The sequence below is a fragment of the Thalia democratica genome, chromosome 1 (assembly GCF_965202585.1).
Source record: "Thalia democratica chromosome 1, ktThaDemo2.hap1.1, whole genome shotgun sequence".
Taxonomy (NCBI): domain Eukaryota; kingdom Metazoa; phylum Chordata; class Thaliacea; order Salpida; family Salpidae; genus Thalia; species Thalia democratica.
This window is the reverse complement of record NC_139165.1, coordinates 10699662-10725123: the sequence shown is the minus strand read 5'-3', so window position 1 is coordinate 10725123 and position 25462 is coordinate 10699662. Positions and strand designations below refer to the sequence as shown.

General features: G+C 28.1%; 21 non-coding genes across 21 annotated transcripts; all 21 read left to right on the top strand.

Annotated features, from left to right (window-relative positions):
- The first annotated feature begins 710 nt into the window (after nucleotides 1-710).
- On the top strand, nucleotides 711-804 carry Trnas-acu (transfer RNA serine (anticodon ACU)). Its single transcript is given in 2 exon segments — nucleotides 711-762; nucleotides 769-804. It is a non-coding gene; the product is annotated as a tRNA-Ser (tRNA).
- A 1100-nt stretch (nucleotides 805-1904) lies between these two features.
- On the top strand, nucleotides 1905-1998 carry Trnas-acu (transfer RNA serine (anticodon ACU)). The gene is given in 2 exon segments: nucleotides 1905-1956; nucleotides 1963-1998. It is a non-coding gene; the product is annotated as a tRNA-Ser (tRNA).
- A 1097-nt stretch (nucleotides 1999-3095) lies between these two features.
- On the top strand, nucleotides 3096-3189 carry Trnas-acu (transfer RNA serine (anticodon ACU)). The gene is given in 2 exon segments: nucleotides 3096-3147; nucleotides 3154-3189. It is a non-coding gene; the product is annotated as a tRNA-Ser (tRNA).
- Nucleotides 3190-4288: 1099 nt separating this feature from the next.
- On the top strand, nucleotides 4289-4382 carry Trnas-acu (transfer RNA serine (anticodon ACU)). The gene is given in 2 exon segments: nucleotides 4289-4340; nucleotides 4347-4382. It is a non-coding gene; the product is annotated as a tRNA-Ser (tRNA).
- Nucleotides 4383-5481: 1099 nt separating this feature from the next.
- Trnas-acu (transfer RNA serine (anticodon ACU)) lies at nucleotides 5482-5575 on the top strand. The gene is given in 2 exon segments: nucleotides 5482-5533; nucleotides 5540-5575. It is a non-coding gene; the product is annotated as a tRNA-Ser (tRNA).
- Nucleotides 5576-6673: 1098 nt separating this feature from the next.
- Nucleotides 6674-6767, top strand: Trnas-acu (transfer RNA serine (anticodon ACU)). Its single transcript is given in 2 exon segments — nucleotides 6674-6725; nucleotides 6732-6767. It is a non-coding gene; the product is annotated as a tRNA-Ser (tRNA).
- A 1097-nt stretch (nucleotides 6768-7864) lies between these two features.
- Nucleotides 7865-7958, top strand: Trnas-acu (transfer RNA serine (anticodon ACU)). The gene is given in 2 exon segments: nucleotides 7865-7916; nucleotides 7923-7958. It is a non-coding gene; the product is annotated as a tRNA-Ser (tRNA).
- Nucleotides 7959-9056: 1098 nt separating this feature from the next.
- On the top strand, nucleotides 9057-9150 carry Trnas-acu (transfer RNA serine (anticodon ACU)). The gene is given in 2 exon segments: nucleotides 9057-9108; nucleotides 9115-9150. It is a non-coding gene; the product is annotated as a tRNA-Ser (tRNA).
- A 1097-nt stretch (nucleotides 9151-10247) lies between these two features.
- Trnas-acu (transfer RNA serine (anticodon ACU)) lies at nucleotides 10248-10341 on the top strand. Its single transcript is given in 2 exon segments — nucleotides 10248-10299; nucleotides 10306-10341. It is a non-coding gene; the product is annotated as a tRNA-Ser (tRNA).
- Nucleotides 10342-11440: 1099 nt separating this feature from the next.
- On the top strand, nucleotides 11441-11534 carry Trnas-acu (transfer RNA serine (anticodon ACU)). The gene is given in 2 exon segments: nucleotides 11441-11492; nucleotides 11499-11534. It is a non-coding gene; the product is annotated as a tRNA-Ser (tRNA).
- A 1097-nt stretch (nucleotides 11535-12631) lies between these two features.
- Trnas-acu (transfer RNA serine (anticodon ACU)) lies at nucleotides 12632-12725 on the top strand. Its single transcript is given in 2 exon segments — nucleotides 12632-12683; nucleotides 12690-12725. It is a non-coding gene; the product is annotated as a tRNA-Ser (tRNA).
- A 1098-nt stretch (nucleotides 12726-13823) lies between these two features.
- On the top strand, nucleotides 13824-13917 carry Trnas-acu (transfer RNA serine (anticodon ACU)). The gene is given in 2 exon segments: nucleotides 13824-13875; nucleotides 13882-13917. It is a non-coding gene; the product is annotated as a tRNA-Ser (tRNA).
- A 1097-nt stretch (nucleotides 13918-15014) lies between these two features.
- Nucleotides 15015-15108, top strand: Trnas-acu (transfer RNA serine (anticodon ACU)). Its single transcript is given in 2 exon segments — nucleotides 15015-15066; nucleotides 15073-15108. It is a non-coding gene; the product is annotated as a tRNA-Ser (tRNA).
- A 1099-nt stretch (nucleotides 15109-16207) lies between these two features.
- Trnas-acu (transfer RNA serine (anticodon ACU)) lies at nucleotides 16208-16301 on the top strand. The gene is given in 2 exon segments: nucleotides 16208-16259; nucleotides 16266-16301. It is a non-coding gene; the product is annotated as a tRNA-Ser (tRNA).
- Nucleotides 16302-17398: 1097 nt separating this feature from the next.
- On the top strand, nucleotides 17399-17492 carry Trnas-acu (transfer RNA serine (anticodon ACU)). The gene is given in 2 exon segments: nucleotides 17399-17450; nucleotides 17457-17492. It is a non-coding gene; the product is annotated as a tRNA-Ser (tRNA).
- Nucleotides 17493-18590: 1098 nt separating this feature from the next.
- Nucleotides 18591-18684, top strand: Trnas-acu (transfer RNA serine (anticodon ACU)). The gene is given in 2 exon segments: nucleotides 18591-18642; nucleotides 18649-18684. It is a non-coding gene; the product is annotated as a tRNA-Ser (tRNA).
- Nucleotides 18685-19781: 1097 nt separating this feature from the next.
- Nucleotides 19782-19875, top strand: Trnas-acu (transfer RNA serine (anticodon ACU)). The gene is given in 2 exon segments: nucleotides 19782-19833; nucleotides 19840-19875. It is a non-coding gene; the product is annotated as a tRNA-Ser (tRNA).
- Nucleotides 19876-20972: 1097 nt separating this feature from the next.
- On the top strand, nucleotides 20973-21066 carry Trnas-acu (transfer RNA serine (anticodon ACU)). The gene is given in 2 exon segments: nucleotides 20973-21024; nucleotides 21031-21066. It is a non-coding gene; the product is annotated as a tRNA-Ser (tRNA).
- A 1098-nt stretch (nucleotides 21067-22164) lies between these two features.
- On the top strand, nucleotides 22165-22258 carry Trnas-acu (transfer RNA serine (anticodon ACU)). The gene is given in 2 exon segments: nucleotides 22165-22216; nucleotides 22223-22258. It is a non-coding gene; the product is annotated as a tRNA-Ser (tRNA).
- A 1097-nt stretch (nucleotides 22259-23355) lies between these two features.
- Nucleotides 23356-23449, top strand: Trnas-acu (transfer RNA serine (anticodon ACU)). Its single transcript is given in 2 exon segments — nucleotides 23356-23407; nucleotides 23414-23449. It is a non-coding gene; the product is annotated as a tRNA-Ser (tRNA).
- A 1098-nt stretch (nucleotides 23450-24547) lies between these two features.
- Trnas-acu (transfer RNA serine (anticodon ACU)) lies at nucleotides 24548-24641 on the top strand. Its single transcript is given in 2 exon segments — nucleotides 24548-24599; nucleotides 24606-24641. It is a non-coding gene; the product is annotated as a tRNA-Ser (tRNA).
- Nucleotides 24642-25462: the final 821 nt, after the last annotated feature.

Genomic DNA, 25462 nt, shown 5'->3' with positions numbered 1-25462 from the left:
ATAATTTTGACACAATTATAAACTTCAAGGTGCAATAACTTTGTCATTTCTAGTCGTAGAAAGCTAAAAAGTATTTTAAAATGTTCCTGAGAATCTCAGCTTTCAGGCAATGTCTTTAGATTGACCAAAAAAAGTCGCATTCTTTCGATATGAATGGAAACGTAAAGTCTTCCGTGAAAATTGTTAAAGTTATGAAATTGTGGTATATTTTTTTTAAACTTCAGACTAACTTTACAGCGTACCCCCGCTGTTAATAACGCTAGGTTTAATTTGTTCACTTTCAAATAAAAAAGTGTTTGTTTCAAAGTACGTTATAAGTACTAAAGCTTTTTTTTTTTTAAATACACGTTAAACTCGATGAACAATGATGAAATATTTTAAAGGTTGCTTCTTGATGATTTTACTTACTTTTTTTTGCTTTGATAATGTTGATGAAATAATTAAACTTTCATTTGTACGTATTTTGTTTGCTGTTTTTGTTAAATTTTCCTTGTGACGTCATGTTTCAATAGAAACTAGCAGCATATGCAATAGTACAAAAACAACTTTATATCACACATTTTAGACCAACTATTTCTAAAAACTACAAACAAACTAATAATTGACTTAATAGGAATAAAGCTACTCTTAAATCTAGATATAATTGTAAGCTGTGCCAGATTGAAAAAACTCTGTCCTTACATATATGCTATATTTTTCTGTACCAATAAGTCAGCATGGCCGAGCGGTCTAAGGCACCAGATAAGCTAAGATTGGCTACTGGGTCCCACCAAGTGGGCGAGGGTTCGAACCCCTCTGCTGACACTTTTTTATAAAACTGTTTTATTTTTAACTACTTTTGAGCATGGGTTGAAAATTTTTAATTTAGTTTACTTATTTATTTTTTAAATGTGTTTTAGTTTCTTATTCTTAATTCAAACTTATATCACTTAAATATCAATTTTATGTATTTTCCCCGCATTAACAAGATGTACAAACAACTTTTAACTTCTATTATCATATATACTTTTATTATTGCCGATTAGTACATAAAAATTATTTTTAAAAATTGTAACTCACTAGAAGTAAAATGGTTATGAATATTAAATTTAAAGTTAAATGAAGTCTTTATAACTTTGTTTTTTTTTGTCGTTCTGCAAATGAGAAACTTTTTGTGATTATTCATGCTGGATTTTTTTTTATAATTTAACCACAAAATTTTGACACAATTATAAACTTCAAGGTGCAATAACTTTGTCATTTCTAGTCGTAGAAAGCTAAAAAGTATTTTAAAATGTTTCTGAGAATCTCAGCTTTAAGGCAATGTCTTTAGATTGACCAAAAAAAGTCGCATTCTTTCGATATGAATGGAAACGTAAAGTCTTCCGTGATAATTGTTAAAGTTATGAAATTGTGGTATAATTTTTTTTCAAATTCAGACAAACTTTACAGCGTACCCCCGCTGTTACTAACGTTATGTTTAATTTGTTCACTTTAAAAAAATAAAAGTCTTTGTTTCAAAGTACGTTATAAGTACTAAAGCTTTTTTTTTTTAAATACACGTTAAACTCGATGAACAATGATGAAATATTTTAAAGGTTGCTTCTTGATGATTTTACTTACTTTTTTTTGCTTTGATAATGTTGATGAAATAATTAAACTTTCATTTGTACGTATTTTGTTTGCTGTTTTTGTTAAATTTTCCTTGTGACGTCACGTTTCAATAGAAACTAGCAGCATATGCAATAGTACAAAAACAACTTTATATCACACATTTTAGACCAACTATTTCTAAAAACTACAAACAAACTAATAATTGACTTAATAGGAATAAAGCTACTCTTAAATCTAGATATAATTGTAAGCTGTGCCAGATTGAAAAAACTCTGTCCTTACATATATGCTATATTTTTCTGTACCAATAAGTCAGCATGGCCGAGCGGTCTAAGGCACCAGATAAGCTAAGATTGGCTACTGGGTCCCACCAAGTGGGCGAGGGTTCGAACCCCTCTGCTGACACTTTTTTATAAAACTGTTTTATTTTTAACTACTTTTGAGCATGGGTTGAAAATTTTTAATTTAGTTTACTTATTTATTTTTTAAATGTGTTTTAGTTTCTTATTCTTAATTCAAACTTATATCACTTAAATATCTATTTTATGTATTTTTCCGCATTTACAAGATGTACAAACAACTTTTAACTTCTATTATCATATATACTTTTATTATTGCCGATCAGTACATAAAATTATTTTTAAAAATTGTAACTCACTCGAAGTAAAATGCTTATGAATATTAAATTTAAAGTTAAATGAAACCTTTATAACTTTGTTTTTTTTTGTCGTTCTGCAAATGAGAAACTTTTTGTGATTATTCATGCTGGATTTTTTTTTATAATTTAACCACATAATTTTGACACAATTATAAACTTCAAGGTGCAATAACTTTGTCATTTCTAGTCGTAGAAAGCTAAAAAGTATTTTAAAATGTTCCTGAGAATCTCAGCTTTCAGGCAATGTCTTTAGATTGACCAAAAAAAGTCGTATTCTTTCGATATGAATGGAAACGTAAAGTCTTCCGTGAAAATTGTTAAAGTTATGAAATTGTGGTATATTTTTTTTAAACTTCAGACTAACTTTACAGCGTACCCCCGCTGTTAATAACGCTAGGTTTAATTTGTTCACTTTCAAATAAAAAAGTGTTTGTTTCAAAGTACGTTATAAGTACTAAAGCTTTTTTTTTTTTAAATACACGTTAAACTCGATGAACAATGATGAAATATTTTAAAGGTTGCTTCTTGATGATTTTACTTACTTTTTTTTGCTTTGATAATGTTGATGAAATAATTAAACTTTCATTTGTACGTATTTTGTTTGCTGTTTTTGTTAAATTTTCCTTGTGACGTCATGTTTCAATAGAAACTAGCAGCATATGCAATAGTACAAAAACAACTTTATATCACACATTTTAGACCAACTATTTCTAAAAACTACAAACAAACTAATAATTGACTTAATAGGAATAAAGCTACTCTTAAATCTAGATATAATTGTAAGCTGTGCCAGATTGAAAAAACTCTGTCCTTACATATATGCTATATTTTTCTGTACCAATAAGTCAGCATGGCCGAGCGGTCTAAGGCACCAGATAAGCTAAGATTGGCTACTGGGTCCCACCAAGTGGGCGAGGGTTCGAACCCCTCTGCTGACACTTTTTTATAAAACTGTTTTATTTTTAACTACTTTTGAGCATGGGTTGAAAATTTTTAATTTAGTTTACTTATTTATTTTTTAAATGTGTTTTAGTTTCTTATTCTTAATTCAAACTTATATCACTTAAATATCAATTTTATGTATTTTCCCCGCATTAACAAGATGTACAAACAACTTTTAACTTCTATTATCATATATACTTTTATTATTGCCGATTAGTACATAAAAATTATTTTTAAAAATTGTAACTCACTCGAAGTAAAATGGTTATGAATATTAAATTTAAAGTTAAATGAAGTCTTTATAACTTTGTTTTTTTTTGTCGTTCTGCAAATGAGAAACTTTTTGTGATGATTCATGCTGGATTTTTTTTTATAATTTAATCACAAAATTTTGACACAATTATAAACTTCAAGGTGCAATAACTTTGTCATTTCTAGTCGTAGAAAGCTAAAAAGTATTTTAAAATGTTCCTGAGAATCTCAGCTTTCAGGCAATGTCTTTAGATTGACCAAAAAAAGTCGCATTCTTTCGATATGAATGGAAACGTAAAGTCTTCCGTGATAATTGTTAAAGTTATGAAATTGTGGTATATTTTTTTTAAACTTCAGACTAACTTTACAGCGTACCCCCGCTGTTAATAACGCTAGGTTTAATTTGTTCACTTTCAAATAAAAAAGTGTTTGTTTCAAAGTACGTTATAAGTACTAAAGCTTTTTTTTTTTTAAATACACGTTAAACTCGATGAACAATGATGAAATATTTTAAAGGTTGCTTCTTGATGATTTTACTTACTTTTTTTTGCTTTGATAATGTTGATGAAATAATTAAACTTTCATTTGTACGTATTTTGTTTGCTGTTTTTGTTAAATTTTCCTTGTGACGTCATGTTTCAATAGAAACTAGCAGCATATGCAATAGTACAAAAACAACTTTATATCACACATTTTAGACCAACTATTTCTAAAAACTACAAACAAACTAATAATTGACTTAATAGGAATAAAGCTACTCTTAAATCTAGATATAATTGTAAGCTGTGCCAGATTGAAAAAACTCTGTCCTTACATATATGCTATATTTTTCTGTACCAATAAGTCAGCATGGCCGAGCGGTCTAAGGCACCAGATAAGCTAAGATTGGCTACTGGGTCCCACCAAGTGGGCGAGGGTTCGAACCCCTCTGCTGACACTTTTTTATAAAACTGTTTTATTTTTAACTACTTTTGAGCATGGGTTGAAAATTTTTAATTTAGTTTACTTATTTATTTTTTAAATGTGTTTTAGTTTCTTATTCTTAATTCAAACTTATATCACTTAAATATCAATTTTATGTATTTTCCCCGCATTAACAAGATGTACAAACAACTTTTAACTTCTATTATCATATATACTTTTATTATTGCCGATTAGTACATAAAAATTATTTTTAAAAACTGTAACTCACTCGAAGTAAAATGGTTATGAATATTAAATTTAAAGTTATATGAAGTCTTTATAACTTTGTTTTTTTTTGTCGTTCTGCAAATGAGAAACTTTTTGTGATGATTCATGCTGGATTTTTTTTTATAATTTAACCACAAAATTTTGACACAATTATAAACTTCAAGGTGCAATAACTTTGTCATTTCTAGTCGTAGAAAGCTAAAAAGTATTTTAAAATGTTCCTGAGAATCTCAGCTTTCAGGCAATGTCTTTAGATTGACCAAAAAAAGTCGCATTCTTTCGATATGAATGGAGACGTAAAGTCTTCCGTGATAATTGTTAAAGTTATGAAATTGTGGTATAATTTTTTTTAAAATTCAGACAAACTTTACAGCGTACCCCCGCTGTTACTAACGTTATGTTTAATTTGTTCACTTTAAAAAAAAAAGTCTTTGTTTCAAAGTACGTTATAAGTACTAAAGCTTTTTTTTTTTTAAATACACGTTAAACTCGATGAACAATGATGAAATATTTTAAAGGTTGCTTCTTGATGATTTTACTTACTTTTTTTTGCTTTGATAATGTTGATGAAATAATTAAACTTTCATTTGTACGTATTTTGTTTGCTGTTTTTGTTAAATTTTCCTTGTGACGTCACGTTTCAATAGAAACTAGCAGCATATGCAATAGTACAAAAACAACTTTATATCACACATTTTAGACCAACTATTTCTAAAAACTACAAACAAACTAATAATTGACTTAATAGGAATAAAGCTACTCTTAAATCTAGATATAATTGTAAGCTGTGCCAGATTGAAAAAACTCTGTCCTTACATATATGCTATATTTTTCTGTACCAATAAGTCAGCATGGCCGAGCGGTCTAAGGCACCAGATAAGCTAAGATTGGCTACTGGGTCCCACCAAGTGGGCGAGGGTTCGAACCCCTCTGCTGACACTTTTTTATAAAACTGTTTTATTTTTAACTACTTTTGAGCATGGGTTGAAAATTTTTAATTTAGTTTACTTATTTATTTTTTAAATGTGTTTTAGTTTCTTATTCTTAATTCAAACTTATATCACTTAAATATCAATTTTATGTATTTTCCCCGCATTAACAAGATGTACAAACAACTTTTAACTTCTATTATCATATATACTTTTATTATTGCCGATTAGTACATAAAAATTATTTTTAAAAATTGTAACTCACTCGAAGTAAAATGGTTATGAATATTAAATTTAAAGTTAAATGAAGTCTTTATAACTTTGTTTTTTTGTCGTTCTGCAAATGAGAAACTTTTTGTGATTATTCATGCTGGATTTTTTTTTATAATTTAACCACAAAATTTTGACACAATTATAAACTTCAAGGTGCAATAACTTTGTCATTTCTAGTCGTAGAAAGCTAAAAAGTATTTTAAAATGTTTCTGAGAATCTCAGCTTTAAGGCAATGTCTTTAGATTGACCAAAAAAAGTCGCATTCTTTCGATATGAATGGAAACGTAAAGTCTTCCGTGATAATTGTTAAAGTTATGAAATTGTGGTATAATTTTTTTTCAAATTCAGACAAACTTTACAGCGTACCCCCGCTGTTACTAACGTTATGTTTAATTTGTTCACTTTAAAAAAATAAAAGTCTTTGTTTCAAAGTACGTTATAAGTACTAAAGCTTTTTTTTTTTAAATACACGTTAAACTCGATGAACAATGATGAAATATTTTAAAGGTTGCTTCTTGATGATTTTACTTACTTTTTTTTGCTTTGATAATGTTGATGAAATAATTAAACTTTCATTTGTACGTATTTTGTTTGCTGTTTTTGTTAAATTTTCCTTGTGACGTCACGTTTCAATAGAAACTAGCAGCATATGCAATAGTACAAAAACAACTTTATATCACACATTTTAGACCAACTATTTCTAAAAACTACAAACAAACTAATAATTGACTTAATAGGAATAAAGCTACTCTTAAATCTAGATATAATTGTAAGCTGTGCCAGATTGAAAAAACTCTGTCCTTACATATATGCTATATTTTTCTGTACCAATAAGTCAGCATGGCCGAGCGGTCTAAGGCACCAGATAAGCTAAGATTGGCTACTGGGTCCCACCAAGTGGGCGAGGGTTCGAACCCCTCTGCTGACACTTTTTTATAAAACTGTTTTATTTTTAACTACTTTTGAGCATGGGTTGAAAATTTTTAACTTAGTTTACTTATTTATTTTTTAAATGTGTTTTAGTTTCTTATTCTTAATTCAAACTTATATCACTTAAATATCAATTTTATGTATTTTTCCGCATTTACAAGATGTACAAACAACTTTTAACTTCTATTATCATATATACTTTTATTATTGCCGATCAGTACATAAAATTATTTTTAAAAATTGTAACTCACTCGAAGTAAAATGCTTATGAATATTAAATTTAAAGTTAAATGAAACCTTTATAACTTTGTTTTTTTTTGTCGTTCTGCAAATGAGAAACTTTTTGTGATTATTCATGCTGGATTTTTTTTTATAATTTAACCACATAATTTTGACACAATTATAAACTTCAAGGTGCAATAACTTTGTCATTTCTAGTCGTAGAAAGCTAAAAAGTATGTTAAAATGTTCCTGAGAATCTCAGCTTTCAGGCAATGTCTTTAGATTGACCAAAAAAAGTCGTATTCTTTCGATATGAATGGAAACGTAAAGTCTTCCGTGAAAATTGTTAAAGTTATGAAATTGTGGTATATTTTTTTTAAACTTCAGACAAACTTTACAGCGTACCCCCGCTGTTAATAACGCTAGGTTTAATTTGTTCACTTTCAAATAAAAAAGTGTTTGTTTCAAAGTACGTTATAAGTACTAAAGCTTTTTTTTTTTTAAATACACGTTAAACTCGATGAACAATGATGAAATATTTTAAAGGTTGCTTCTTGATGATTTTACTTACTTTTTTTTGCTTTGATAATGTTGATGAAATAATTAAACTTTCATTTGTACGTATTTTGTTTGCTGTTTTTGTTAAATTTTCCTTGTGACGTCACGTTTCAATAGAAACTAGCAGCATATGCAATAGTACAAAAACAACTTTATATCACACATTTTAGACCAACTATTTCTAAAAACTACAAACAAACTAATAATTGACTTAATAGGAATAAAGCTACTCTTAAATCTAGATATAATTGTAAGCTGTGCCAGATTGAAAAAACTCTGTCCTTACATATATGCTATATTTTTCTGTACCAATAAGTCAGCATGGCCGAGCGGTCTAAGGCACCAGATAAGCTAAGATTGGCTACTGGGTCCCACCAAGTGGGCGAGGGTTCGAACCCCTCTGCTGACACTTTTTTATAAAACTGTTTTATTTTTAACTACTTTTGAGCATGGGTTGAAAATTTTTAATTTAGTTTACTTATTTATTTTTTAAATGTGTTTTAGTTTCTTATTCTTAATTCAAACTTATATCACTTAAATATCAATTTTATGTATTTTCCCCGCATTTACAAGATGTACAAACAACTTTTAACTTCTATTATCATATATACTTTTATTATTGCCGATTAGTACATAAAAATTATTTTTAAAAATTGTAACTCACTCGAAGTAAAATGGTTATGAATATTAAATTTAAAGTTAAATGAAGTCTTTATAACTTTGTTTTTTTGTCGTTCTGCAAATGAGAAACTTTTTGTGATTATTCATGCTGGATTTTTTTTTATAATTTAACCACAAAATTTTGACACAATTATAAACTTCAAGGTGCAATAACTTTGTCATTTCTAGTCGTAGAAAGCTAAAAAGTATTTTAAAATGTTTCTGAGAATCTCAGCTTTAAGGCAATGTCTTTAGATTGACCAAAAAAAGTCGCATTCTTTCGATATGAATGGAAACGTAAAGTCTTCCGTGATAATTGTTAAAGTTATGAAATTGTGGTATAATTTTTTTTCAAATTCAGACAAACTTTACAGCGTACCCCCGCTGTTACTAACGTTATGTTTAATTTGTTCACTTTAAAAAAAAAAAAGTCTTTGTTTCAAAGTACGTTATAAGTACTAAAGCTTTTTTTTTTTAAATACACGTTAAACTCGATGAACAATGATGAAATATTTTAAAGGTTGCTTCTTGATGATTTTACTTACTTTTTTTTGCTTTGATAATGTTGATGAAATAATTAAACTTTCATTTGTACGTATTTTGTTTGCTGTTTTTGTTAAATTTTCCTTGTGACGTCACGTTTCAATAGAAACTAGCAGCATATGCAATAGTACAAAAACAACTTTATATCACACATTTTAGACCAACTATTTCTAAAAACTACAAACAAACTAATAATTGACTTAATAGGAATAAAGCTACTCTTAAATCTAGATATAATTGTAAGCTGTGCCAGATTGAAAAAACTCTGTCCTTACATATATGCTATATTTTTCTGTACCAATAAGTCAGCATGGCCGAGCGGTCTAAGGCACCAGATAAGCTAAGATTGGCTACTGGGTCCCACCAAGTGGGCGAGGGTTCGAACCCCTCTGCTGACACTTTTTTATAAAACTGTTTTATTTTTAACTACTTTTGAGCATGGGTTGAAAATTTTTAATTTAGTTTACTTATTTATTTTTTAAATGTGTTTTAGTTTCTTATTCTTAATTCAAACTTATATCACTTAAATATCAATTTTATGTATTTTTCCGCATTTACAAGATGTACAAACAACTTTTAACTTCTATTATCATATATACTTTTATTATTGCCGATCAGTACATAAAATTATTTTTAAAAATTGTAACTCACTCGAAGTAAAATGCTTATGAATATTAAATTTAAAGTTAAATGAAACCTTTATAACTTTGTTTTTTTTTGTCGTTCTGCAAATGAGAAACTTTTTGTGATTATTCATGCTGGATTTTTTTTTATAATTTAACCACATAATTTTGACACAATTATAAACTTCAAGGTGCAATAACTTTGTCATTTCTAGTCGTAGAAAGCTAAAAAGTATTTTAAAATGTTCCTGAGAATCTCAGCTTTCAGGCAATGTCTTTAGATTGACCAAAAAAAGTCGTATTCTTTCGATATGAATGGAAACGTAAAGTCTTCCGTGAAAATTGTTAAAGTTATGAAATTGTGGTATATTTTTTTTAAACTTCAGACAAACTTTACAGCGTACCCCCGCTGTTAATAACGCTAGGTTTAATTTGTTCACTTTCAAATAAAAAAGTGTTTGTTTCAAAGTACGTTATAAGTACTAAAGCTTTTTTTTTTTTAAATACACGTTAAACTCGATGAACAATGATGAAATATTTTAAAGGTTGCTTCTTGATGATTTTACTTACTTTTTTTTGCTTTGATAATGTTGATGAAATAATTAAACTTTCATTTGTACGTATTTTGTTTGCTGTTTTTGTTAAATTTTCCTTGTGACGTCATGTTTCAATAGAAACTAGCAGCATATGCAATAGTACAAAAACAACTTTATATCACACATTTTAGACCAACTATTTCTAAAAACTACAAACAAACTAATAATTGACTTAATAGGAATAAAGCTACTCTTAAATCTAGATATAATTGTAAGCTGTGCCAGATTGAAAAAACTCTGTCCTTACATATATGCTATATTTTTCTGTACCAATAAGTCAGCATGGCCGAGCGGTCTAAGGCACCAGATAAGCTAAGATTGGCTACTGGGTCCCACCAAGTGGGCGAGGGTTCGAACCCCTCTGCTGACACTTTTTTATAAAACTGTTTTATTTTTAACTACTTTTGAGCATGGGTTGAAAATTTTTAATTTAGTTTACTTATTTATTTTTTAAATGTGTTTTAGTTTCTTATTCTTAATTCAAACTTATATCACTTAAATATCAATTTTATGTATTTTCCCCGCATTAACAAGATGTACAAACAACTTTTAACTTCTATTATCATATATACTTTTATTATTGCCGATTAGTACATAAAAATTATTTTTAAAAATTGTAACTCACTCGAAGTAAAATGGTTATGAATATTAAATTTAAAGTTAAATGAAGTCTTTATAACTTTGTTTTTTTTTGTCGTTCTGCAAATGAGAAACTTTTTGTGATGATTCATGCTGGATTTTTTTTTATAATTTAACCACAAAATTTTGACACAATTATAAACTTCAAGGTGCAATAACTTTGTCATTTCTAGTCGTAGAAAGCTAAAAAGTATTTTAAAATGTTCCTGAGAATCTCAGCTTTCAGGCAATGTCTTTAGATTGACCAAAAAAAGTCGCATTCTTTCGATATGAATGGAAACGTAAAGTCTTCCGTGATAATTGTTAAAGTTATGAAATTGTGGTATAATTTTTTTTAAACTTCAGACAAACTTTACAGCGTACCCCCGCTGTTACTAACGTTATGTTTAATTTGTTCACTTTAAAAAAAAAAAGTGTTTGTTTCAAAGTACGTTATAAGTACTAAAGCTTTTTTTTTTTAAATACACGTTAAACTCGATGAACAATGATGAAATATTTTAAAGGTTGCTTCTTGATGATTTTACTTACTTTTTTTTGCTTTGATAATGTTGATGAAATAATTAAACTTTCATTTGTACGTATTTTGTTTGCTGTTTTTGTTAAATTTTCCTTGTGACGTCACGTTTCAATAGAAACTAGCAGCATATGCAATAGTACAAAAACAACTTTATATCACACATTTTAGACCAACTATTTCTAAAAACTACAAACAAACTAATAATTGACTTAATAGGAATAAAGCTACTCTTAAATCTAGATATAATTGTAAGCTGTGCCAGATTGAAAAAACTCTGTCCTTACATATATGCTATATTTTTCTGTACCAATAAGTCAGCATGGCCGAGCGGTCTAAGGCACCAGATAAGCTAAGATTGGCTACTGGGTCCCACCAAGTGGGCGAGGGTTCGAACCCCTCTGCTGACACTTTTTTATAAAACTGTTTTATTTTTAACTACTTTTGAGCATGGGTTGAAAATTTTTAACTTAGTTTACTTATTTATTTTTTAAATGTGTTTTAGTTTCTTATTCTTAATTCAAACTTATATCACTTAAATATCAATTTTATGTATTTTTCCGCATTTACAAGATGTACAAACAACTTTTAACTTCTATTATCATATATACTTTTATTATTGCCGATCAGTACATAAAATTATTTTTAAAAATTGTAACTCACTCGAAGTAAAATGCTTATGAATATTAAATTTAAAGTTAAATGAAACCTTTATAACTTTGTTTTTTTTTGTCGTTCTGCAAATGAGAAACTTTTTGTGATTATTCATGCTGGATTTTTTTTTATAATTTAACCACATAATTTTGACACAATTATAAACTTCAAGGTGCAATAACTTTGTCATTTCTAGTCGTAGAAAGCTAAAAAGTATGTTAAAATGTTCCTGAGAATCTCAGCTTTCAGGCAATGTCTTTAGATTGACCAAAAAAAGTCGTATTCTTTCGATATGAATGGAAACGTAAAGTCTTCCGTGAAAATTGTTAAAGTTATGAAATTGTGGTATATTTTTTTTAAACTTCAGACAAACTTTACAGCGTACCCCCGCTGTTAATAACGCTAGGTTTAATTTGTTCACTTTCAAATAAAAAAGTGTTTGTTTCAAAGTACGTTATAAGTACTAAAGCTTTTTTTTTTTTAAATACACGTTAAACTCGATGAACAATGATGAAATATTTTAAAGGTTGCTTCTTGATGATTTTACTTACTTTTTTTTGCTTTGATAATGTTGATGAAATAATTAAACTTTCATTTGTACGTATTTTGTTTGCTGTTTTTGTTAAATTTTCCTTGTGACGTCACGTTTCAATAGAAACTAGCAGCATATGCAATAGTACAAAAACAACTTTATATCACACATTTTAGACCAACTATTTCTAAAAACTACAAACAAACTAATAATTGACTTAATAGGAATAAAGCTACTCTTAAATCTAGATATAATTGTAAGCTGTGCCAGATTGAAAAAACTCTGTCCTTACATATATGCTATATTTTTCTGTACCAATAAGTCAGCATGGCCGAGCGGTCTAAGGCACCAGATAAGCTAAGATTGGCTACTGGGTCCCACCAAGTGGGCGAGGGTTCGAACCCCTCTGCTGACACTTTTTTATAAAACTGTTTTATTTTTAACTACTTTTGAGCATGGGTTGAAAATTTTTAATTTAGTTTACTTATTTATTTTTTAAATGTGTTTTAGTTTCTTATTCTTAATTCAAACTTATATCACTTAAATATCAATTTTATGTATTTTCCCCGCATTTACAAGATGTACAAACAACTTTTAACTTCTATTATCATATATACTTTTATTATTGCCGATTAGTACATAAAAATTATTTTTAAAAATTGTAACTCACTCGAAGTAAAATGGTTATGAATATTAAATTTAAAGTTAAATGAAGTCTTTATAACTTTGTTTTTTTGTCGTTCTGCAAATGAGAAACTTTTTGTGATTATTCATGCTGGATTTTTTTTTATAATTTAACCACAAAATTTTGACACAATTATAAACTTCAAGGTGCAATAACTTTGTCATTTCTAGTCGTAGAAAGCTAAAAAGTATTTTAAAATGTTTCTGAGAATCTCAGCTTTAAGGCAATGTCTTTAGATTGACCAAAAAAAGTCGCATTCTTTCGATATGAATGGAAACGTAAAGTCTTCCGTGATAATTGTTAAAGTTATGAAATTGTGGTATAATTTTTTTTCAAATTCAGACAAACTTTACAGCGTACCCCCGCTGTTACTAACGTTATGTTTAATTTGTTCACTTTAAAAAAAAAAAAGTCTTTGTTTCAAAGTACGTTATAAGTACTAAAGCTTTTTTTTTTTAAATACACGTTAAACTCGATGAACAATGATGAAATATTTTAAAGGTTGCTTCTTGATGATTTTACTTACTTTTTTTTGCTTTGATAATGTTGATGAAATAATTAAACTTTCATTTGTACGTATTTTGTTTGCTGTTTTTGTTAAATTTTCCTTGTGACGTCACGTTTCAATAGAAACTAGCAGCATATGCAATAGTACAAAAACAACTTTATATCACACATTTTAGACCAACTATTTCTAAAAACTACAAACAAACTAATAATTGACTTAATAGGAATAAAGCTACTCTTAAATCTAGATATAATTGTAAGCTGTGCCAGATTGAAAAAACTCTGTCCTTACATATATGCTATATTTTTCTGTACCAATAAGTCAGCATGGCCGAGCGGTCTAAGGCACCAGATAAGCTAAGATTGGCTACTGGGTCCCACCAAGTGGGCGAGGGTTCGAACCCCTCTGCTGACACTTTTTTATAAAACTGTTTTATTTTTAACTACTTTTGAGCATGGGTTGAAAATTTTTAATTTAGTTTACTTATTTATTTTTTAAATGTGTTTTAGTTTCTTATTCTTAATTCAAACTTATATCACTTAAATATCAATTTTATGTATTTTTCCGCATTTACAAGATGTACAAACAACTTTTAACTTCTATTATCATATATACTTTTATTATTGCCGATCAGTACATAAAATTATTTTTAAAAATTGTAACTCACTCGAAGTAAAATGCTTATGAATATTAAATTTAAAGTTAAATGAAACCTTTATAACTTTGTTTTTTTTTGTCGTTCTGCAAATGAGAAACTTTTTGTGATTATTCATGCTGGATTTTTTTTTATAATTTAACCACATAATTTTGACACAATTATAAACTTCAAGGTGCAATAACTTTGTCATTTCTAGTCGTAGAAAGCTAAAAAGTATTTTAAAATGTTCCTGAGAATCTCAGCTTTCAGGCAATGTCTTTAGATTGACCAAAAAAAGTCGTATTCTTTCGATATGAATGGAAACGTAAAGTCTTCCGTGAAAATTGTTAAAGTTATGAAATTGTGGTATATTTTTTTTAAACTTCAGACAAACTTTACAGCGTACCCCCGCTGTTAATAACGCTAGGTTTAATTTGTTCACTTTCAAATAAAAAAGTGTTTGTTTCAAAGTACGTTATAAGTACTAAAGCTTTTTTTTTTTTAAATACACGTTAAACTCGATGAACAATGATGAAATATTTTAAAGGTTGCTTCTTGATGATTTTACTTACTTTTTTTTGCTTTGATAATGTTGATGAAATAATTAAACTTTCATTTGTACGTATTTTGTTTGCTGTTTTTGTTAAATTTTCCTTGTGACGTCATGTTTCAATAGAAACTAGCAGCATATGCAATAGTACAAAAACAACTTTATATCACACATTTTAGACCAACTATTTCTAAAAACTACAAACAAACTAATAATTGACTTAATAGGAATAAAGCTACTCTTAAATCTAGATATAATTGTAAGCTGTGCCAGATTGAAAAAACTCTGTCCTTACATATATGCTATATTTTTCTGTACCAATAAGTCAGCATGGCCGAGCGGTCTAAGGCACCAGATAAGCTAAGATTGGCTACTGGGTCCCACCAAGTGGGCGAGGGTTCGAACCCCTCTGCTGACACTTTTTTATAAAACTGTTTTATTTTTAACTACTTTTGAGCATGGGTTGAAAATTTTTAATTTAGTTTACTTATTTATTTTTTAAATGTGTTTTAGTTTCTTATTCTTAATTCAAACTTATATCACTTAAATATCAATTTTATGTATTTTCCCCGCATTAACAAGATGTACAAACAACTTTTAACTTCTATTATCATATATACTTTTATTATTGCCGATTAGTACATAAAAATTATTTTTAAAAATTGTAACTCACTCGAAGTAAAATGGTTATGAATATTAAATTTAAAGTTAAATGAAGTCTTTATAACTTTGTTTTTTTTTGTCGTTCTGCAAATGAGAAACTTTTTGTGATGATTCATGCTGGATTTTTTTTTATAATTTAACCACAAAATTTTGACACAATTATAAACTTCAAGGTGCAATAACTTTGTCATTTCTAGTCGTAGAAAGCTAAAAAGTATTTTAAAATGTTCCTGAGAATCTCAGCTTTCAGGCAATGTCTTTAGATTGACCAAAAAAAGTCGCATTCTTTCGATATGAATGGAAACGTAAAGTCTTCCGTGATAATTGTTAAAGTTATGAAATTGTGGTATAATTTTTTTTAAACTTCAGACAAACTTTACAGCGTACCCCCGCTGTTACTAACGTTATGTTTAATTTGTTCACTTTAAAAAAAAAAAGTGTTTGTTTCAAAGTACGTTATAAGTACTAAAGCTTTTTTTTTTTAAATACACGTTAAACTCGATGAACAATGATGAAATATTTTAAAGGTTGCTTCTTGATGATTTTACTTACTTTTTTTTGCTTTGATAATGTTGATGAAATAATTAAACTTTCATTTGTACGTATTTTGTTTGCTGTTTTTGTTAAATTTTCCTTGTGACGTCACGTTTCAATAGAAACTAGCAGCATATGCAATAGTACAAAAACAACTTTATATCACACATTTTAGACCAACTATTTCTAAAAACTACAAACAAACTAATAATTGACTTAATAGGAATAAAGCTACTCTTAAATCTAGATATAATTGTAAGCTGTGCCAGATTGAAAAAACTCTGTCCTTACATATATGCTATATTTTTCTGTACCAATAAGTCAGCATGGCCGAGCGGTCTAAGGCACCAGATAAGCTAAGATTGGCTACTGGGTCCCACCAAGTGGGCGAGGGTTCGAACCCCTCTGCTGACACTTTTTTATAAAACTGTTTTATTTTTAACTACTTTTGAGCATGGGTTGAAAATTTTTAATTTAGTTTACTTATTTATTTTTTAAATGTGTTTTAGTTTCTTATTCTTAATTCAAACTTATATCACTTAAATATCAATTTTATGTATTTTTCCGCATTTACAAGATGTACAAACAACTTTTAACTTCTATTATCATATATACTTTTATTATTGCCGATCAGTACATAAAATTATTTTTAAAAATTGTAACTCACTCGAAGTAAAATGCTTATGAATATTAAATTTAAAGTTAAATGAAACCTTTATAACTTTGTTTTTTTTTGTCGTTCTGCAAATGAGAAACTTTTTGTGATTATTCATGCTGGATTTTTTTTTATAATTTAACCACATAATTTTGACACAATTATAAACTTCAAGGTGCAATAACTTTGTCATTTCTAGTCGTAGAAAGCTAAAAAGTATTTTAAAATGTTCCTGAGAATCTCAGCTTTCAGGCAATGTCTTTAGATTGACCAAAAAAAGTCGTATTCTTTCGATATGAATGGAAACGTAAAGTCTTCCGTGAAAATTGTTAAAGTTATGAAATTGTGGTATATTTTTTTTAAACTTCAGACAAACTTTACAGCGTACCCCCGCTGTTAATAACGCTAGGTTTAATTTGTTCACTTTCAAATAAAAAAGTGTTTGTTTCAAAGTACGTTATAAGTACTAAAGCTTTTTTTTTTTTAAATACACGTTAAACTCGATGAACAATGATGAAATATTTTAAAGGTTGCTTCTTGATGATTTTACTTACTTTTTTTTGCTTTGATAATGTTGATGAAATAATTAAACTTTCATTTGTACGTATTTTGTTTGCTGTTTTTGTTAAATTTTCCTTGTGACGTCATGTTTCAATAGAAACTAGCAGCATATGCAATAGTACAAAAACAACTTTATATCACACATTTTAGACCAACTATTTCTAAAAACTACAAACAAACTAATAATTGACTTAATAGGAATAAAGCTACTCTTAAATCTAGATATAATTGTAAGCTGTGCCAGATTGAAAAAACTCTGTCCTTACATATATGCTATATTTTTCTGTACCAATAAGTCAGCATGGCCGAGCGGTCTAAGGCACCAGATAAGCTAAGATTGGCTACTGGGTCCCACCAAGTGGGCGAGGGTTCGAACCCCTCTGCTGACACTTTTTTATAAAACTGTTTTATTTTTAACTACTTTTGAGCATGGGTTGAAAATTTTTAATTTAGTTTACTTATTTATTTTTTAAATGTGTTTTAGTTTCTTATTCTTAATTCAAACTTATATCACTTAAATATCAATTTTATGTATTTTCCCCGCATTAACAAGATGTACAAACAACTTTTAACTTCTATTATCATATATACTTTTATTATTGCCGATTAGTACATAAAAATTATTTTTAAAAATTGTAACTCACTCGAAGTAAAATGGTTATGAATATTAAATTTAAAGTTAAATGAAGTCTTTATAACTTTGTTTTTTTTTGTCGTTCTGCAAATGAGAAACTTTTTGTGATGATTCATGCTGGATTTTTTTTTATAATTTAACCACAAAATTTTGACACAATTATAAACTTCAAGGTGCAATAACTTTGTCATTTCTAGTCGTAGAAAGCTAAAAAGTATTTTAAAATGTTCCTGAGAATCTCAGCTTTCAGGCAATGTCTTTAGATTGACCAAAAAAAGTCGCATTCTTTCGATATGAATGGAAACGTAAAGTCTTCCGTGATAATTGTTAAAGTTATGAAATTGTGGTATAATTTTTTTTAAACTTCAGACAAACTTTACAGCGTACCCCCGCTGTTACTAACGTTATGTTTAATTTGTTCACTTTAAAAAAAAAAAGTGTTTGTTTCAAAGTACGTTATAAGTACTAAAGCTTTTTTTTTTAAATACACGTTAAACTCGATGAACAATGATGAAATATTTTAAAGGTGACTTTTTGATGATTTTACTTACTTTTTTTTGCTTTGATAATGTTAATGAAATAATTAAACTTTCATTTGTACGTATTTTGTTTGCTGTTTTTGTTAAATTTTCCTTGTGACGTCACGTTTCAATAGAAACTAGCAGCATATGCAATAGTACAAAAACAACTTTATATCACACATTTTAGACCAACTATTTCTTAAAACTACAAACAAACTAATAATTGACTTAATAGGAATAAAGCTACTCTTAAATCTAGATATAATTGTAAGCTGTGCCAGATTGAAAAAACTCTGTCCTTACATATATGCTATATTTTTCTGTACCAATAAGTCAGCATGGCCGAGCGGTCTAAGGCACCAGATAAGCTAAGATTGGCTACTGGGTCCCACCAAGTGGGCGAGGGTTCGAACCCCTCTGCTGACACTTTTTTATAAAACTGTTTTATTTTTAACTACTTTTGAGCATGGGTTGAAAATTTTTAATTTAGTTTACTTATTTATTTTTTAAATGTGTTTTAGTTTCTTATTCTTAATTCAAACTTATATCACTTAAATATCAATTTTATGTATTTTTCCGCATTTACAAGATGTACAAACAACTTTTAACTTCTATTATCATATATACTTTTACTATTGCCGATCAGTACATAAAATTATTTTTAAAAATTGTAACTCACTCGAAGTAAAATGCTTATGAATATTAAATTTAAAGTTAAATGAAACCTTTATAACTTTGTTTTTTTTTGTCGTTCTGCAAATGAGAAACTTTTTGTGATTATTCATGCTGGATTTTTTTTTATAATTTAACCACATAATTTTGACACAATTATAAACTTCAAGGTGCAATAACTTTGTCATTTCTAGTCGTAGAAAGCTAAAAAGTATTTTAAAATGTTCCTGAGAATCTCAGCTTTCAGGCAATGTCTTTAGATTGACCAAAAAAAGTCGTATTCTTTCGATATGAATGGAAACGTAAAGTCTTCCGTGAAAATTGTTAAAGTTATGAAATTGTGGTATATTTTTTTTAAACTTCAGACAAACTTTACAGCGTACCCCCGCTGTTAATAACGCTAGGTTTAATTTGTTCACTTTCAAATAAAAAAGTGTTTGTTTCAAAGTACGTTATAAGTACTAAAGCTTTTTTTTTTTTAAATACACGTTAAACTCGATGAACAATGATGAAATATTTTAAAGGTTGCTTCTTGATGATTTTACTTACTTTTTTTTGCTTTGATAATGTTGATGAAATAATTAAACTTTCATTTGTACGTATTTTGTTTGCTGTTTTTGTTAAATTTTCCTTGTGACGTCACGTTTCAATAGAAACTAGCAGCATATGCAATAGTACAAAAACAACTTTATATCACACATTTTAGACCAACTATTTCTAAAAACTACAAACAAACTAATAATTGACTTAATAGGAATAAAGCTACTCTTAAATCTAGATATAATTGTAAGCTGTGCCAGATTGAAAAAACTCTGTCCTTACATATATGCTATATTTTTCTGTACCAATAAGTCAGCATGGCCGAGCGGTCTAAGGCACCAGATAAGCTAAGATTGGCTACTGGGTCCCACCAAGTGGGCGAGGGTTCGAACCCCTCTGCTGACACTTTTTTATAAAACTGTTTTATTTTTAACTACTTTTGAGCATGGGTTGAAAATTTTTAATTTAGTTTACTTATTTATTTTTTAAATGTGTTTTAGTTTCTTATTCTTAATTCAAACTTATATCACTTAAATATCAATTTTATGTATTTTTCCGCATTTACAAGATGTACAAACAACTTTTAACTTCTATTATCATATATACTTTTATTATTGCCGATCAGTACATAAAATTATTTTTAAAAATTGTAACTCACTCGAAGTAAAATGCTTATGAATATTAAATTTAAAGTTAAATGAAACCTTTATAACTTTGTTTTTTTTTGTCGTTCTGCAAATGAGAAACTTTTTGTGATTATTCATGCTGGATTTTTTTTTATAATTTAACCACATAATTTTGACACAATTATAAACTTCAAGGTGCAATAACTTTGTCATTTCTAGTCGTAGAAAGCTAAAAAGTATTTTAAAATGTTCCTGAGAATCTCAGCTTTCAGGCAATGTCTTTAGATTGACCAAAAAAAGTCGTATTCTTTCGATATGAATGGAAACGTAAAGTCTTCCGTGAAAATTGTTAAAGTTATGAAATTGTGGTATATTTTTTTTAAACTTCAGACAAACTTTACAGCGTACCCCCGCTGTTAATAACGCTAGGTTTAATTTGTTCACTTTCAAATAAAAAAGTGTTTGTTTCAAAGTACGTTATAAGTACTAAAGCTTTTTTTTTTTTAAATACACGTTAAACTCGATGAACAATGATGAAATATTTTAAAGGTTGCTTCTTGATGATTTTACTTACTTTTTTTTGCTTTGATAATGTTGATGAAATAATTAAACTTTCATTTGTACGTATTTTGTTTGCTGTTTTTGTTAAATTTTCCTTGTGACGTCATGTTTCAATAGAAACTAGCAGCATATGCAATAGTACAAAAACAACTTTATATCACACATTTTAGACCAACTATTTCTAAAAACTACAAACAAACTAATAATTGACTTAATAGGAATAAAGCTACTCTTAAATCTAGATATAATTGTAAGCTGTGCCAGATTGAAAAAACTCTGTCCTTACATATATGCTATATTTTTCTGTACCAATAAGTCAGCATGGCCGAGCGGTCTAAGGCACCAGATAAGCTAAGATTGGCTACTGGGTCCCACCAAGTGGGCGAGGGTTCGAACCCCTCTGCTGACACTTTTTTATAAAACTGTTTTATTTTTAACTACTTTTGAGCATGGGTTGAAAATTTTTAATTTAGTTTACTTATTTATTTTTTAAATGTGTTTTAGTTTCTTATTCTTAATTCAAACTTATATCACTTAAATATCAATTTTATGTATTTTCCCCGCATTAACAAGATGTACAAACAACTTTTAACTTCTATTATCATATATACTTTTATTATTGCCGATTAGTACATAAAAATTATTTTTAAAAATTGTAACTCACTCGAAGTAAAATGGTTATGAATATTAAATTTAAAGTTAAATGAAGTCTTTATAACTTTGTTTTTTTTTGTCGTTCTGCAAATGAGAAACTTTTTGTGATGATTCATGCTGGATTTTTTTTTATAATTTAACCACAAAATTTTGACACAATTATAAACTTCAAGGTGCAATAACTTTGTCATTTCTAGTCGTAGAAAGCTAAAAAGTATTTTAAAATGTTCCTGAGAATCTCAGCTTTCAGGCAATGTCTTTAGATTGACCAAAAAAAGTCGCATTCTTTCGATATGAATGGAAACGTAAAGTCTTCCGTGATAATTGTTAAAGTTATGAAATTGTGGTATAATTTTTTTTAAACTTCAGACAAACTTTACAGCGTACCCCCGCTGTTACTAACGTTATGTTTAATTTGTTCACTTTAAAAAAAAAAAGTGTTTGTTTCAAAGTACGTTATAAGTACTAAAGCTTTTTTTTTTAAATACACGTTAAACTCGATGAACAATGATGAAATATTTTAAAGGTGACTTTTTGATGATTTTACTTACTTTTTTTTGCTTTGATAATGTTAATGAAATAATTAAACTTTCATTTGTACGTATTTTGTTTGCTGTTTTTGTTAAATTTTCCTTGTGACGTCACGTTTCAATAGAAACTAGCAGCATATGCAATAGTACAAAAACAACTTTATATCACACATTTTAGACCAACTATTTCTTAAAACTACAAACAAACTAATAATTGACTTAATAGGAATAAAGCTACTCTTAAATCTAGATATAATTGTAAGCTGTGCCAGATTGAAAAAACTCTGTCCTTACATATATGCTATATTTTTCTGTACCAATAAGTCAGCATGGCCGAGCGGTCTAAGGCACCAGATAAGCTAAGATTGGCTACTGGGTCCCACCAAGTGGGCGAGGGTTCGAACCCCTCTGCTGACACTTTTTTATAAAACTGTTTTATTTTTAACTACTTTTGAGCATGGGTTGAAAATTTTTAATTTAGTTTACTTATTTATTTTTTAAATGTGTTTTAGTTTCTTATTCTTAATTCAAACTTATATCACTTAAATATCAATTTTATGTATTTTTCCGCATTTACAAGATGTACAAACAACTTTTAACTTCTATTATCATATATACTTTTACTATTGCCGATCAGTACATAAAATTATTTTTAAAAATTGTAACTCACTCGAAGTAAAATGCTTATGAATATTAAATTTAAAGTTAAATGAAACCTTTATAACTTTGTTTTTTTTTGTCGTTCTGCAAATGAGAAACTTTTTGTGATTATTCATGCTGGATTTTTTTTTATAATTTAACCACATAATTTTGACACAATTATAAACTTCAAGGTGCAATAACTTTGTCATTTCTAGTCGTAGAAAGCTAAAAAGTATTTTAAAATGTTCCTGAGAATCTCAGCTTTCAGGCAATGTCTTTAGATTGACCAAAAAAAGTCGTATTCTTTCGATATGAATGGAAACGTAAAGTCTTCCGTGAAAATTGTTAAAGTTATGAAATTGTGGTATATTTTTTTTAAACTTCAGACAAACTTTACAGCGTACCCCCGCTGTTAATAACGCTAGGTTTAATTTGTTCACTTTCAAATAAAAAAGTGTTTGTTTCAAAGTACGTTATAAGTACTAAAGCTTTTTTTTTTTTAAATACACGTTAAACTCGATGAACAATGATGAAATATTTTAAAGGTTGCTTCTTGATGATTTTACTTACTTTTTTTTGCTTTGATAATGTTGATGAAATAATTAAACTTTGATTTGTACGTATTTTGTTTGCTGTTTTTGTTAAATTTTCCTTGTGACGTCATGTTTCAATAGAAACTAGCAGCATATGCAATAGTACAAAAACAACTTTATATCACACATTTTAGACCAACTATTTCTAAAAACTACAAACAAACTAATAATTGACTTAATAGGAATAAAGCTACTCTTAAATCTAGATATAATTGTAAGCTGTGCCAGATTGAAAAAACTCTGTCCTTACATATATGCTATATTTTTCTGTACCAATAAGTCAGCATGGCCGAGCGGTCTAAGGCACCAGATAAGCTAAGATTGGCTACTGGGTCCCACCAAGTGGGCGAGGGTTCGAACCCCTCTGCTGACACTTTTTTATAAAACTGTTTTATTTTTAACTACTTTTGAGCATGGGTTGAAAATTTTTAATTTAGTTTACTTATTTATTTTTTAAATGTGTTTTAGTTTCTTATTCTTAATTCAAACTTATATCACTTAAATATCAATTTTATGTATTTTCCCCGCATTAACAAGATGTACAAACAACTTTTAACTTCTATTATCATATATACTTTTATTATTGCCGATTAGTACATAAAAATTATTTTTAAAAATTGTAACTCACTCGAAGTAAAATGGTTATGAATATTAAATTTAAAGTTAAATGAAGTCTTTATAACTTTGTTTTTTTTTGTCGTTCTGCAAATGAGAAACTTTTTGTGATGATTCATGCTAGATTTTTTTTTATAATTTAACCACAAAATTTTGACACAATTATAAACTTCAAGGTGCAATAACTTTGTCATTTCTAGTCGTAGAAAGCTAAAAAGTATTTTAAAATGTTCCTGAGAATCTCAGCTTTCAGGCAATGTCTTTAGATTGACCAAAAAAAGTCGCATTCTTTCGATATGAATGGAAACGTAAAGTCTTCCGTGATAATTGTTAAAGTTATGAAATTGTGGTATAATTTTTTTTAAACTTCAGACAAACTTTACAGCGTACCCCCGCTGTTACTAACGTTATGTTTAATTTGTTCACTTTAAAAAAAAAAAGTGTTTGTTTCAAAGTACGTTATAAGTACTAAAGCTTTTTTTTTTAAATACACGTTAAACTCGATGAACAATGATGAAATATTTTAAAGGTGACTTTTTGATGATTTTACTTACTTTTTTTTGCTTTGATAATGTTAATGAAATAATTAAACTTTCATTTGTACGTATTTTGTTTGCTGTTTTTGTTAAATTTTCCTTGTGACGTCACGTTTCAATAGAAACTAGCAGCATATGCAATAGTACAAAAACAACTTTATATCACACATTTTAGACCAACTATTTCTTAAAACTACAAACAAACTAATAATTGACTTAATAGGAATAAAGCTACTCTTAAATCTAGATATAATTGTAAGCTGTGCCAGATTGAAAAAACTCTGTCCTTACATATATGCTATATTTTTCTGTACCAATAAGTCAGCATGGCCGAGCGGTCTAAGGCACCAGATAAGCTAAGATTGGCTACTGGGTCCCACCAAGTGGGCGAGGGTTCGAACCCCTCTGCTGACACTTTTTTATAAAACTGTTTTATTTTTAACTACTTTTGAGCATGGGTTGAAAATTTTTAATTTAGTTTACTTATTTATTTTTTAAATGTGTTTTAGTTTCTTATTCTTAATTCAAACTTATATCACTTAAATATCAATTTTATGTATTTTCCCCGCATTAACAAGATGTACAAACAACTTTTAACTTCTATTATCATATATACTTTTATTATTGCCGATTAGTACATAAAAATTATTTTTAAAAATTGTAACTCACTCGAAGTAAAATGGTTATGAATATTAAATTTAAAGTTAAATGAAGTCTTTATAACTTTGTTTTTTTGTCGTTCTGCAAATGAGAAACTTTTTGTGATGATTCATGCTGGATTTTTTTTTTTAATTTAACCACAAAATTTTGACACAATTATAAACTTCAAGGTGCAATAACTTTGTCATTTCTATTCGTAGAAAGCTAAAAAGTATTTTAAAATGTTTCTGAGAATCTCAGCTTTAAGGCAATGTCTTTAGATTGACCAAAAAAAGTCGCATTCTTTCGATATGAATGGAAACGTAAAGTCTTCCGTGATAATTGTTAAAGTTATGAAATTGTGGTATAATTTTTTTTAAACTTCAGACAAACTTTACAGCGTACCCCCGCTGTTACTAACGTTATGTTTAATTTGTTCACTTTAAAAAAAAAAGTGTTTGTTTCAAAGTACGTTATAAGTACTAAAGCTTTTTTTTTTAAATACACGTTAAACTCGATGAACAATGATGAAATATTTTAAAGGTGACTTTTTGATGATTTTACTTACTTTTTTTTGCTTTGATAATGTTAATGAA